This window comes from Amblyomma americanum, chromosome 3, assembly GCF_052857255.1.
Source record: "Amblyomma americanum isolate KBUSLIRL-KWMA chromosome 3, ASM5285725v1, whole genome shotgun sequence".
Taxonomy (NCBI): domain Eukaryota; kingdom Metazoa; phylum Arthropoda; class Arachnida; order Ixodida; family Ixodidae; genus Amblyomma; species Amblyomma americanum.
The window spans coordinates 214,624,911-214,638,806 of NC_135499.1; the positions used below are offsets into that span (position 1 = coordinate 214,624,911).

Consider the following 13,896-nt stretch of genomic DNA (forward strand, 5'->3'; position numbering starts at 1 on the left):
ACGCAGGTATCTAATAAATAAATATCTCTATGTGTTAGCCGTTCGTCGCGAGGCGCGTGTGCTGTAGCTAGGCTCATTTCACCCATTTTTAACATTTAGTGTAAGCGTCGCTTTTGCACTGCCAAGGCAGCGCTTTGCTCAGACTCACCTTCTGATGTGATACTACGAAAGTTTGCGCTTGCCCAACGCCCTCGAGTCCAATGCTATTTGTGACAGTGTTCACCGGCGGCGTTCGCAGCGTGCGCTGCCCTGGAGCCCGAGTGCCTGCAGCCCCTGGAGAAGGGCTCTTGCGGCAAGCTGCACGGCCGCTTCTTCTACAACGCCAGCGCCCGCCAGTGCCAGGAGTTCTTCTGGCTGGGCTGCGCCGAGAACGCCAACAACTTCGAGAACCGCGAGGACTGTGAGAAGGAGTGCCAGCGTGAGTACAGGCTGAACCGAGGCGACACATTTAGGGAGCTCCTTTCTTTTTGTTTTGAGGCGTTATTTTATCGTGAAATTTTCAAAACCTGCCAGTTCAGGGCATGAAGCTAGACTGACGCCTTTTTATGTGCATTACAGCAATTACAATATTATCGGTGGTATGTATAGCGGCGGTCCGCAATGCACAACTCATCAAACGACCGCCTGCAGAATAAGGTAAAAGCAGGGCTGTGAGGTAACGATACTGCTTAAAAGGGGGGGGGGGGATGTTACGCTGTAAACAATGTGACCATTGCATGAGGATGTCCGGCATGTATTAAAAGCAATATTTACAGCCAGCTTCTCAAAAGACAAGAGAGAGAGAGACAGGAAAACTGAAAGGCAAGGAGGTTCTAGGTAAGGCCCCGTTGGCAATACCCTACAAATGGCGAGGGGGATGAGGGGAGCGAAAGGGTATTTGGGTGTGCCTATCGCGCTAACTGCCTGATGAATGAGCAGTTTCCCGCGACTGCGGAGCTCCCGTTCATGGATGTACTTGTATTGCCGGAGTATCTCCTCATATAGTCACAGATCACTTTGCGGTTACAAATGCGAAAAGTTTTTATCTGCTGCAGGAATGCATTCCGACATGCCGACAGTGCTGTGTGTCTACTAAAGCGAATGGAATCCTCCTTATTTGCTTCCACACTGCTGTTGCCGTTCCCGTCTCTCGTCCGGGCATGGATCTTAACTGCCAACCAGAGAGACTAATGGTTGTGTAGAAACATATTATGCCGCTAAAAAATCGAATACTTTCACATTTCAAATTTTATTTCGCAGTTATCGTTCAGGTGAGGTTTAACGATGACGTCAATTATTAATGTAAAGTTCAATGAGACACGTAACTGTCCTCTTGCAACGGACAGCTAAATCACATAACAATTTATAACCACCACAGTGTGTTGGTTGTTCAAGCAGCCAGTAGACCTAAAGATCACTGGCACCTGACGTAATGTCGCGAATTCTCGATGGCGCCTTCTTCTTGGAAATTTTGTAGACCTCGCGCGGAATGCCCTGCTTCGTCTCCCGGAGGATAGAAATCATCTGTCTGGCATGCCAGGTATCGGATGGCTCCAGGAAAGTGTAGGCTCTGCCTGTTCCGCCGGTGCGAGCGGCGTGCTTCACTCGCCAAGCGTAGTTGCCTGGTGTTGAGGGGCGGTCGTAGTTAACCACAAATCGCACGCCGTCCGACTTTAGACTACGCGCCGCCACGTCGGTAGTCACCAGAATGGACACACTGCGTAGCTCGAACAACTTCAATGTCCACTTGCGCTCCATATCTCCCTTTCTCCCGTGAATGCCGATGGCAGACCAGTTCTGGTCCTGCATCTTTTGCACGAGGTAATCCACTGTCTGCTGCATTTCGACAAACACGATGACCTGGTCGTCTTCCGCGAGAAGTATGTCTTGAAGGAGGCCAACGAGTGCATTTTCTTTCTCGTCGTCCTTGAAGACCAAGACGACCTGCTCGACACGCTCGTTCTTACATGCCTGGGACGCCCCGATTGTGACCGTGACTTGGTCTGTGAGAATTTCTTCGGCGAGGCGCTCCATGTCCATTGACGGCGAGGAGGTCCACATGAGAGTCTGACGATCGGGCCGGATGTTTTTCGCAATGGTGCGAAGCTGCTGCTCGAGGCCTATCGCCACCATGCGGTCCGCACCGTCGACCACCAGGTAGGAGCAACGGCGCAGGTTCACGTCCCTGTCCTCCATGAAGGCCACAAGGCGGCCGATAGTTGCGACGCAGATCTCTGCACCTTTCTTTAGCTGCTCGAGTTGTGGTCTTTTCGGGACGCCCGATGAGAGACACATGACTCGAAGGCTCGTGTGATTCGCAAAGTCAAGAACGGCCTGCTCAATCTCTTGAGCCGACTCACGGGTAGCTGCCAACACGAGGACTATAGGTCCGTCACGGTGCTTAAGGGGCTCCTGATGTCGAATGTGAGCGATGGCAGGGAGCAGGTAGCCGTGAGTCTTTCCCTCAGGTTCCTCCTCGACAATGGCGAGAAGGTCCCTTCCGCTGAGGGCCACTGGCCAGCACTGCGATTCGAGTCGGCTGAGCGAGCTGTAGTTCATTGCCTGGAGGGCTGCCATCAGGTCTTCGGGGAGGCTGGTTTCGGCCATGTTCGGAAGGGGCTTCGGCACTTCACGTCCTCCTACAGCAATGCCATTGGCCTTACGGTAGGCGTCCACTTCGTTGGGTGAACGCTGGGCCGTATTCAAATGCTCTTGATATATGCACTTCTTTATGCGTGGCATCTGAATCCGTTTCCAATTTGGAGGCTGCAGCTTTCGGTCTCTAGCTTTGCCAAAGTAGAGGTCATTTAAAGGAGCGCCCGTTAAGGTCACGGGTGGACCACTAATAACTCCTTCATGCGGCCCGTTGAGTCCAGTAACGAAGTTCGGGCCTTGTTGAAACCTGGATCCAATTCCGAGCACCCCGAACGGCATCGCGACCAAGCCAGTGTTGAATGCGCTGAGTCCTGCGTTCGGCTGGGCTCCTCCATCCTGGTTTAGGGCGTTGAGCGCGGCGTTAAGCGCTGGGAGTGCTGCGTCGAGGTCTTGGTGGCCCAACATCTTGGCCTCGACGAGCTTTCTGTGCTGGAGCGAGGTGCGCTGGCTTCTTCACTGCTTCCTTTTTCTCACTTCTTCCCTTACTTCCACGAGGTCTCACACTTACACGGGCTGCTCCAGAAGTTGAGATCACACCGCATTGCGGACAGGCAGAAAAAAAAGTAATTCTATGTTTCTTCAATACTTTTACTGCTCATGAAGCTTCGCCGTAACTTGCGGCAGAGCCTTGCACGCTGCCAGGGGCTACCGCGGTGCGGCGCTGGTTGTCGACAATCAACAGCCGGCAGACAACGAAGGCAGCCGAGGTTAAGTCATCATTATCATCATCATCGTCGTCAGTGAGCGTAGTTTTCGTCGTTCATTTCACGCGTTCCAACTGGTTGGATGTGTGCGTGTATCGCAAAGGATGCCGAACACCGGCTGTGTGCCCGTCTGCGATTTCCACAACGCAGCAACGCAGAAAAAATGTGTTATAATTGACATACGGGCTTAAAATTTGGCAAAAATAGGCTACGGCATTGTTAAACGCTCGGCATGAGCTGCCGTTCGAGTTGGTAAATGGTTAGTTTGCGACGAAATCCGAGGCGGTGGAAAAGTGCCCGGACAGTATTCGACTGTTCTTTGCAGACCGAATATTGATGAGTTTATAATGAATCGATTTTTCAATGCCGTGGTGGTACCGCGTTTGGCCGTGGTTTCGCCCAACTTGGCCAAATCAGGGGGCCTATTGGCCGAGCTCCCTCTAACTGAGTACTTCCGCTTCCGCACTTCATTCGCTTGACTGGAGAGAGTTAAACAGAACCGGTTAGACCAGCTGACGCATCCGATGGCCTTTCAGGTTCTGTGAGAGTGCGTGTGGCTCTGTGGGCAGGGCTTGCAATGCGAAGGCGAGATAACAGCTGGTTTTTAAGGGTAACGGAGTGAATTCCAAGAGAAGGCAAGCATAGCAGGGGACGGCAGAAAGTTAGGTGGGCAGGTGAGATTAAGAAGTTTGCGGGGATACGGTGGGCGCAGCTGGCGAAGGATATGGTTAATTGGAGAGACACGGGAGTGGCCTTTGCCCTGCAGTGGGCGTAGTCCGGCTGATGACGATGAGCGTGGGTGGTGGTTCTTACAGCTTGCTCGTAATATGGTGGCTACGTGCAGCTTGAGGGACAGATCGCTTTTACTGCGTGTTTTTTTTATCTTATTTCTATTTATCTCTCCCCGACTGCGCCCCTCCATTCCCTCCCCCTGCTCTCTTTTCCGCTTCGATCGATGTCAATATCATTTCTCTTATCCACGCAAAGGCCCAGGGTGGGATCCGTAAAACGGCTCACTGTGTAAAAAAAAAATTGAGTTATATCGTCGGTGTCAGTGAGGAGATTCTCCAAGACGCCATTGTAACGTCGCAGCGCGAGATGACGAATTTCAATACGCTGCACCGATGTTATTCGACGACCTGTCGACGTATTTTTCGAACCCGAAATAGAGACCCTCGCCAATAACACATCAGAGCCATCAGCTCACCGTGAGGCAGGGGAAATGTTCAGGGTGTTTTACCTAAGACTGTTAACAACATTTAAATATAGGCTTTTCCAGTTAGATGAGCACTTCAATCTTCATAACATTGCCCGTGGTTGTGAGTATCATTATACAGCTAAGAAGTGTCATCTAGCAGGTTGGATATCTTGTAATAAATAGTGAACTTTTAACTACAGTTGAACCTCGTTATAACGAAGTTGAAGGAGCCCGGCGAATAGTTCGGTATAGCCGTAGCTTCGTTATAGCCCGTGTTTACCTTGAGCGAAAACTAAAGCGTGCCATCGAGCCTTATACCTACCGCTTTGAAGACCAAGGATAACATAGGGTTATTTCGCGTGACAGGCAATCGCCGTCCGTGATCAAAACCTAAACTGCAGCATTTTGTTCGGCAAGAAAAATAAAACGTTGGCGCTTTTAGCATTTTATTGCCGGAAAGCATGATTCAACTCATTTCGGTGCAAAAAAGTGCGTGATTTGTTTCTGGTGGGTCTCGCTCAAGAGAAAGATTGCCTTCTCAGCTGCAGCCATCATATCGAAACCGTTCTCACCGCCTGCATGCGCCCAAAAGGTAGCAGCGCAACGAGTCCACTGCGTATAGCGCCTACGACGACGCCGGCACGTCAGTTCACAAGTATACGACGGTCTGCACTCCTCAGCCACTCGTCGTAGCTTTCAACGAGAGGTCCGACCACAGCGTGTGAGATGTCGTCGGTTAAATCCTCGGTGGTCAATGTGTCCGCATCAGCACTCACATCAGGCACGGTGCCGGAATCACAAAATTCTTTCCACAGCGGCGCTGCTTCGTCAGATGCGATAACTTCTTCAGGCGCGGTTAGTCGTTCTGTTGAATCACTGCCAAGGTGGCTTGTGCTGGTGTGAAATGACGCATGGCGAAAGCAGTTTGCGATGGCCTCCATAGTAACGTTCTTCCATGCAGCCTGCAGCATCTCAATCGCCGTATAGCCCAATCTTCATCTCGCGCTTCGGCTTAATGTTCTGCAGGAGCCTATCAATTACCCGCTTTCGGTAGCATGCCTTGAATGACGTAAAAACTTCGTCAAGAGGCTGTTTTTCTCCTGAGCAGTTTGGCGGCAAAAAGCGTATTTCGGTGTTCTGAAGTGCGCCACCTGTATGGTGAGATGTGCAATGGTCTAAAATAAGGCGTATATTCTGGTTTCTCAACGTCATTTGCTCGTCTCAGGCACAGAGACAATCCGCAAGACTCTCATGTGTCGTCCATGCTTTCTGGTTGGACATGTATTTAATTTTGAACTTGCCTATTGCTTTGAAGCAGCGGGGTGGGGGGGCGTATTTTGCCTACTACGAGAGGTGCTGTCTTTTCCGTGCCGTCCATGTTAGCGCACAGAAGCAGAGTGGTGCGCACTTCGGTATGTTTACACCATGACAGGGCTCACCGTGTCTCAGAGTTAATTTTCTGCGGTAACCTCCGGAAAAACAACGCGGCTTTGGCAGCATTAAAAACATTTCTCTCACTGCACATTTCCAGCAGAGGCCCAATGCTTCATTTTACCCACACCGTAGCAACCACCCGGTTGACCTAGTTAGCTTCGCCGCTGAGCAATTTCCCGACGACCTAGCTCGTGACGCTCCTTGCAACGCCGCAGCCAACCAACGCTAGCCTCAGAACGGTCGAAGCCCATGACGCATGCGAAATCTCTGGCTTTGGCTTGAAGCATTGCTCCAGTCACTGACAGCTTCGCATTAAAGAGACATCAAATACATGAGCTACTATTTTTTTATAAATGCTTAACGAGGTTCGACTGTATCACAGTTAAGCTCGTCATTTATTTAGAGGTTTGTAGCCCGCCTCAACCTGCTGCAAGAAATTTTTGCAGTGAGCAAAGTCTTGTATGGTAAAGTCACTGTGCAAATTGGCAACTTAACCTCTGGAAATATGCACTTCATGTTGTACGCGTGCACTGCTGCTTAACACCGGTATCAGTTTTTAGCGTTTCGAAAATGCCATTCTCATCCCGGCTGCAGCGCAAGGAATTTAGGGCCTGCAAGAGGGCGAAACCAAGTAGACGCGGCCACAGAGAAAGCGCTCCAGGCCTACAAGCGCGCGGTTTCGGTTTGTATTCTGATGCACAGCACCACTGACAGTGCAATGCCGAAGGCAGCGCTTTTCTACTTCCAGAAAACAACTTAAACAGTTTGCGAACGGTCTTAGGTGAAACACCGTGCATAATGTGTTGATCTCGTGCACGAGCTTCTGCAGCACAGCTGCTACACTGTATAGGTTGCACTTAAATGCGACTAAGGTGTATTAGTAAAGAGAGTTTCGATGCCTAAATGCCGAAACTGTGTATTTCGATTTCTTTTTATTTCAGATACGGGAACACCACTTCCAAGACCGAAGGGCAAGTACACTAATGCACTTGTTCATGCAGACACGGAAACTTTCCAAATACGGTGGGTCAAATTTGCGATGTGCAGATTAGAGACAATCATAGGGAAACCTTAGCGGGGTGCCTTAGAGTGAGTAGCAGGGGCGCCTTTCGTACCCATGACGTTTTTGCTTCATTTTCTTTAAAGAGGGAAAAATGTAAACATTTTCAGATTTTTCTGAGCAGCATGGCGAAATTGCAGAGAAGGAATTTATATCCTCCGAGATGCTTAATTTCTGCCTTTAACGCGATTTTTTTCCCTCACAAACCTCTGAAAATTTGGTGAGATGCGGTGATTACGAGGAGTAAATCATTAAAAAAAAATTGAAGCGGTAAAAAGGGGGCAAAAAGTAAGCTGTTGGAATATATTCTTCATCCCGTATGGCTCACATTATCAATAAAACAAAACGCAGTCTTCAGTACGGTTTCCGTGGTCAAGAGAATATTCAGCAATTTTTTTCTTAAATCCGCACCTGAAACTCTCGTAATATTGTTTTAAGAGAGCACAACTTCGACTCCTTCTCGGATTCCCAGTGGAATATCCTTAATGGCTGCTCGTACACATGGCTGAGACAACATAGCAGTCTCGACATTCAGCGGATGTCGCCTTATATTATTCAGAAGGTATTTCGGCGATGAAAAACGGCCGCCTTCTATCATTTGGCGCCATTAGTGGACTGAGCGCGAAAGTAAAGGGGTGCGTTTATTACGCGTGGCAGGAAACTGACGGGCGAGCATACAGTGTGATGCGACAAACCATCCGACACCAGCGTTCCAATCTCGCCTTGCGCTTCGCGTTTTCTATGCACTACTCTTAGTAATTCGGCTGCTCGCGCCGCTGGATTATTGCGTCTGTACTGTTTCACTTACGCTTTGGCCGCCAGCACCGCTGAACCCTGGCGTCTTGCTCATCCAGCTGCCCCCGTCGCCTTAGCAGCAGCGATTCGGCACGCTTGGCTGTCGCAGTGTCTTCGCTAGCCGAGGGACCAGAATCATTCATCGCAAAAGCAAGTTCGGACACGACTGAGTACAGCGCGTTGGACGAAATGCTGAGCTGGCGCTCTACGTCGGTGGTGTGATGCAACGAACCAAGTCAGTTCGCGCTCCTCTCCGCGCATCCTTCTCGCACCCCTCTGGCGCGAGCGCTAGTTGACTTTTAGCCCGCTAGGGGCGCTGACTCGGTTTCACTGCGGAAAAACAGGGCGGCGACGTAAGGATTCTAGTTAAGGATTAAAAATTTGTCAAACGCAAAAGTTAATAGAATTTAAATGTAAAGAACAATGGCGAATCTGTAGATAATACTGTTAAAGAGGCTTCTTCGCGCCGCACGCTGTTTTCGCCCACCACGGGACTAGAAAGACACTGTAGTTGACGCATGGGCTGCTCAGGCGGTAGCGCAGCCCGTAGGCATCAGCTGAGGGCGGATGGACTGAAAGCTTCGCCCATGTCCGTTTAGACTCGCCTCCGTGTTATCCTCCGTTCTTGCACCAAGGTCACCCGCGGAGCGCCGTCAACGGCAGCTATAAGCATTTCATGCTTAAAATCACTATTGGGAGGTGGCGAAATTAGTAAATTATTTTGTGTACCGATCAGTGGCACCGAGTGAGAGATGTAGTTTCTTATTCTTTTATTAGAGTATAGCACCGTGTGAGAGATATGTGTTTTCTTATTCTTTTATTACAGTATAACTCATTAATGTGACCTTCAAAAAAGAGTCACAAGCTCGATTAACGCGCGATTAGAGAAAGAAACTTGCCACAGGCTCACGCTTCTAAACAGGGCGCGATTATTGGAATGAAAATTCTGTTTGCGCACTTCCACGTCAGTAATGGGTAGACAGATCAACCGTGCTTGGTGGTGCTTGATGGTGCAATCTACTCGGACTTTGATTTCTACCGCCACTGGCTGAAACGCCTTTATATTCAGTGCTCGCTGCTTAATGTCTGCTTAAAGCTCGTCGATGTTTGTAGATTGCTTAACGCGTATGATCGCGCGTGCAGACGAGCCGGGCCGTCGAAGCGCGGTCTGCTACCGGCGTCCGCGGCGTGGCCACTGCAAGGCCATCCACCGGCGCTGGTTCTTCAACTACCGCACGCTCATGTGCGACCGCTTCCTGTGGGGAGGCTGCGACACCAACGGCAACAACTTCCACACGCGCCGAGAGTGCCGCATGGCCTGCGGCATAGACGCCCACGCGTGGCCTGACCGTGACCTTGCCGAAGGGGGGCGCAGTAAAGCGAAAGTACTCCACTGAGAAAGTCTAGGTGTGAAATACAAATAAAAGACTCGACATAAGCAGGATGGGCAGATCACCCGGTTGTAATGTTTTACCTGAGTTGTCTCTCTGAGAAGATTCAAGCTGGCAACGAAGGCAGACGTTTCCGTCTAAGTTTGTATTCGTGCCGGTATTTTTATAGATGATTACTGTGCTGGTTATTCACTCATCCCCCCTCCCTCCCCCAGCCCGGCTCGCTGTGCTTAGCTGTGAGGAAATAAAAAAGAGGTAAATAAAATGACATTACCGACACATGCACGAAACAGTGAACATTGTGCTTAAAAGCTGCTGTTGTGACACAAATTTCGGCGCATTTTCCCAGTTGTCTTAGTTGCAGTTCTTTTGGTACTCCCGATGAGAGACACATAACTTGAAGGTTTGTGTGCTTCTCAAAGTCCCGGATGGCCTGCACAGTCTCTTAGGCCGACTGACGGGTAGTTATCAGCACGACCACTATGGGTCCTTAGCGGCGCTGGATGTCCTCCTAATGTCGGATGTGAAGGATGGCAGGGAGCAGGTAACCCAGCGTCTTGACCTTAGGCTCAGCCGGGACAATGGCGAGAAGGTCCCCGCCGCTGAGTGCCACTGGCCAGCACTGGGCTTGGAGCCCGCTGATAGAGTCGCACTTCATTGCCTGGAGGGCTTCGATTAGGTCTTCCGGAAAACTGGCCTAGGCAACGTTGAAGACGGGGTTGGGCAAGCCGAGTCTTGATACGGTAATAGTGTTCGCCTCACGGAAGGTGTCGACTTCGGCGAGTGACCATCGGGTCGTTTCCAAGTTCTCCCAATAAATGTTCTTACGCATGGGTGGCATATGCATCTGGTTCCAGTTTGGACGAAGGAGCCTTCGGCCAGCCTGATTATGCCCGGCATCGGATGGCACGCCTCTTCCTCTGCCGTCTGCCCGGGTGAATTGGTTGTTTCCAGCGGCGAGGCCTTGTCCGAAGTCAAAGAAGGGAACATTCAGAAAGCCTAGAGCGTTATTTGGGGTAGCGCCGATAGCTCCGTCTGGTGGCTCGTTGAGGCCATTGTTTACGCTGCGGCCGCCCTGTCCTAGGACACCTCCTAATGGACCACCGCCGAAAAGATTACCTTCTAATGGGCCACCAACGATAGGATTACCTGCGATAGGGCCACCGTTGAGGAATCAGTTGAGAGGACGGATGATGTTGTTCACTGCGTTCAGTCCAGCGTTCAACTGACCGACTGTGGCGTTGAGTGCGTTGAGTGCTATGAGCAGCTCCGGCTGATTTTGTTGACCAAACATATTCTGTACTGTAGCTTTCTGTGTTCCCGCTAGTAGTAGTAGTAGTAGTAGTAGTCCTCAGACGTTGCTGGCACATACGCACTGCGGAGGAGTGGCCAAGACACAGGCGGTTAATTGCTGGATACAGGAAAGTTTTGACGGGAAAAGGAGTGGTAATAGTATGTAGGCCGATAGATTGGAAGACGCAAGGACAGGGGTCCTGTTAACTTGGAGATCGAAGACGGGACAATGGCTTAACGTGCATAATAGTCTACAGTCCTGTAATGTTTCAATGTCGTACTGACTGAGAGCGGGAAAAAGAAATTAGAATGGGAGTCGCTGCGTTTCTTGAAGGAAATTTTGCACAGCAGAGCGCACACTCCTGTCGCTTCGTCCAAGCAAAGAAGCGCCAATGGAAAAAACAACCGCGGAGGACACAGGCAAACGCAGTTGATGAAATGGAATCTCGAAATGACGCTTCCTCAAATGAGAGAAGCAGCGGCAGAACAGCAGGAAGTGATCTATTGTCTCAGCTTCGGCACAAAAAGGGCACAATGGGGAAGCCGCCAGACCATATCTGTGAAGGTAGAAATTTAGAAGGTGAACCCGGCAACGCAAACGCGTGAAAGAGACCTCTAGTCTGCGCGAGCGCTAGTCTTTGCTACTCCAACTGCCCACCTCAGCGACCTTCACTCTTTTCTTCAGCGAGTTTTTTGCGCACGCAGTAGAAGGTCCGGTCAAGGTATTATATTCCCAGGAGATCAATTTTTTTCGCGGACGCAAATAAAATTCAGCAAAATAATGAGACGCCATGCAGCCGGCGGAAATTAAAAACTCTGGCAAGAATGATAGTGACTCCAAGAGAAGAATCAGCCGGACTTGTTTGTGCATGCCGTGTGTGTGGATTTAGCGGCGCGTTAGATGGGGCAGCGTTGAAGAAGACAAAGAAAGCCGCTGACAAACAATTGAAAAAAATTTATTGGAGTAATCGCGATAGCCGTGAGAAGAATTCGCTTACTGCGGATCATCTGCCAAGAAAAAGAATCTGGAAAGAATCCGCCGAACAAATATTGACTGCAGTAGTCGTTTTACTTAGCTACGCAACTGTCACAAAAAAAAAGACGGCATATTTGCGTGGTCAGGCCAAATGCGAATTAGGTGCGCCGCTAGCAATTCGGTTCTCACTTCGGTTTCAGTGTTCAGACCCAGTGTTCACGGCTGACAGTTGTTCAGACAGCGATAGTTGGGTATAATGTTCTCCTTTACATTCATAGATACCTGGGAATCCTCATACCAATCCTAGAGCAGTGATGCAGCGGTTAGGGGATGCGCCACTGCCCTGCGATGGCAGGTGCTATCATCGCCGGGACTTGGGTTGCGACCCAGGTTGGTCTTCCCGAGCAGCCCCTCGCGAGTCGCGATTAACTGAGCTGCCACCTGGCACGCTGGGCAGGTTGATAAATATATATGCATATGCCTGGGCAGGTTGCCCGCCACACGGTGGGCAGGTGAGCAGCCTGCCACAAAGAAGGCTTTCGACACAGACGGACAGAGAGGCAGACGGACGGACGGACGGACGGACGGACGGACGGACGGACGGACGGACGGACGGACGGACGGATGGAGAGACAGTGAACGAAAACGGAGCTTTTCCAGAAACACACTTTTCGGAGCATATCTTTTGAAATAGTGATATGGGATGTGATTTCACTGTCCAGTTCGGGCGCTTCATGAGCGTCCATGTAGAACTGTCGTGTCTGATAGCTGAAATAGTCTCCTTTTGCATACACTGGACGTTCCGCGACCGCACTCATTGGAGCTCTCGTCATCACCGTCCGTGGATCGGTCACACGATGCTCCAAAGTGCCGTCGTCTTCATCGCATTCGACCTCTACAAACACAAATTTCCGTTACAGCAGTCTACAACAGGAGACAATGCACTGGGAGTGACTTCACGCCAAAGATATCGCCAATCTTTGTCTGAAGCCTGCTGTACTTTGAAAACTGAGTCTCGAACCGAAACGAAGGTGATAGCGCACCTAATTCGCATTCGGCCTGACCCCGCTTAATCGTCCGCTGTATTTTGATTAGCTAAATTTGTAATAATTTGATCGCAAATAATGCTAAAAAAACGCAACTGGTTTGTTTTAATAATCCCTGAAAGCTTGTCCACATTGATGTTCCATTATTTCTACACAGGTGTACGTGCCGTATAATTGTAACAGTTTATCTTCAGAATATGTTCCTGTAGTAAAATAATTGAGCAGTTTTTCGATGCCGCTATGAGCAATAATAGCCACTTGTTTTATAAATGTCGAAATGTACTCTTTTTTGTGTTTTATTAAATTACTCTGCGTCAGCACGTACTGCCCAGGTGGCACGACAATTGTTCCATTCGGCTTGTTCGCTACATTATTCGCTACCAATGCGAGATCAGACTCTGGATGATTATAGGCCCGCGTTTGGCTGATCATATATTAGCCTAGCTTCTCTCGACGTAGTCCAGATGGCTGATGCACGCCGCGAGTGGCTTCGACAGAGTGCCGATAACGTCCTGCCGATAACCGCAAGAAGGAAGCAGTGCGAAGGCACCAAAAACTGCTTGCTGCTCTCGCTAGGCTGTGTGTTACGGCGCTGCTATCGGCACGGTAAACTTTAGCGCGTGTTCCCTACAGTCTACTGCGATACATAATTTGGTGCTTCCACTTCTGTTCCGCCTTCTGGCATAATAAGATTCACTCTGACCTAAAACTGTATCGAAATCTGCGGTATATGGCTTGAATGTTGATAACCACGAAGATGTACTCGCTCAATCGCGAATGTCCGATTTCACTGCGTTATTCAACAAGGCAGTTGGGCTTAGGTATGTACATGTGGACAAAAGAGTTCTTTTCGAGCGCTTCACCCACGGGACCGTTTCGTTTTACCCAGAAGCACAAGGTATGGCAAACCCGTTCGGGAGTATTCTGTTCCCTTAACATCTGTTCCACTAACAGATTCTCCTTTTTCTATGAATAAAAAAAATCAAATTACGCTCAGTATTTTTTTACCTTTGCCCACAGGTTTGTTTCCAGCCTGGCTTTCAACGTTGTTTTTATGGTTTTGTATATGTTTATTTTGGATAAGTTAGTATATTTCGGTCGAATGATTTTGCAACCTGATTTCTAACAGAACTGTTGAGAGTTTAACTTTTAACTTGATAGTTTAGGTTTTTTTAACTTGGCAGTTAACTTGAGAGTATAAGCTACTGCGTTACGGTCTAGAGAACGGCTATAACAAACAACATACAAACCTGCCAGATTACAACGCAAAAATATTAGATTTATGACATGCTCGGTATATGATAGCAATATAGACGGACATTTTCCAAAGTTAGCATTATTATGCTCTGGGGACATCTATAGCAT

General features: G+C 49.4%; 1 pseudogene; it reads right to left on the reverse strand.

Moving 5' to 3' along the window:
* Nucleotides 1–1,270: 1,270 nt before the first annotated feature.
* On the reverse strand, nt 1,271–3,102 carry LOC144123641 (putative ATP-dependent RNA helicase DDX5 pseudogene; annotated as a pseudogene).
* Between the last annotated feature and the right edge of the window lie 10,794 nt (nt 3,103–13,896).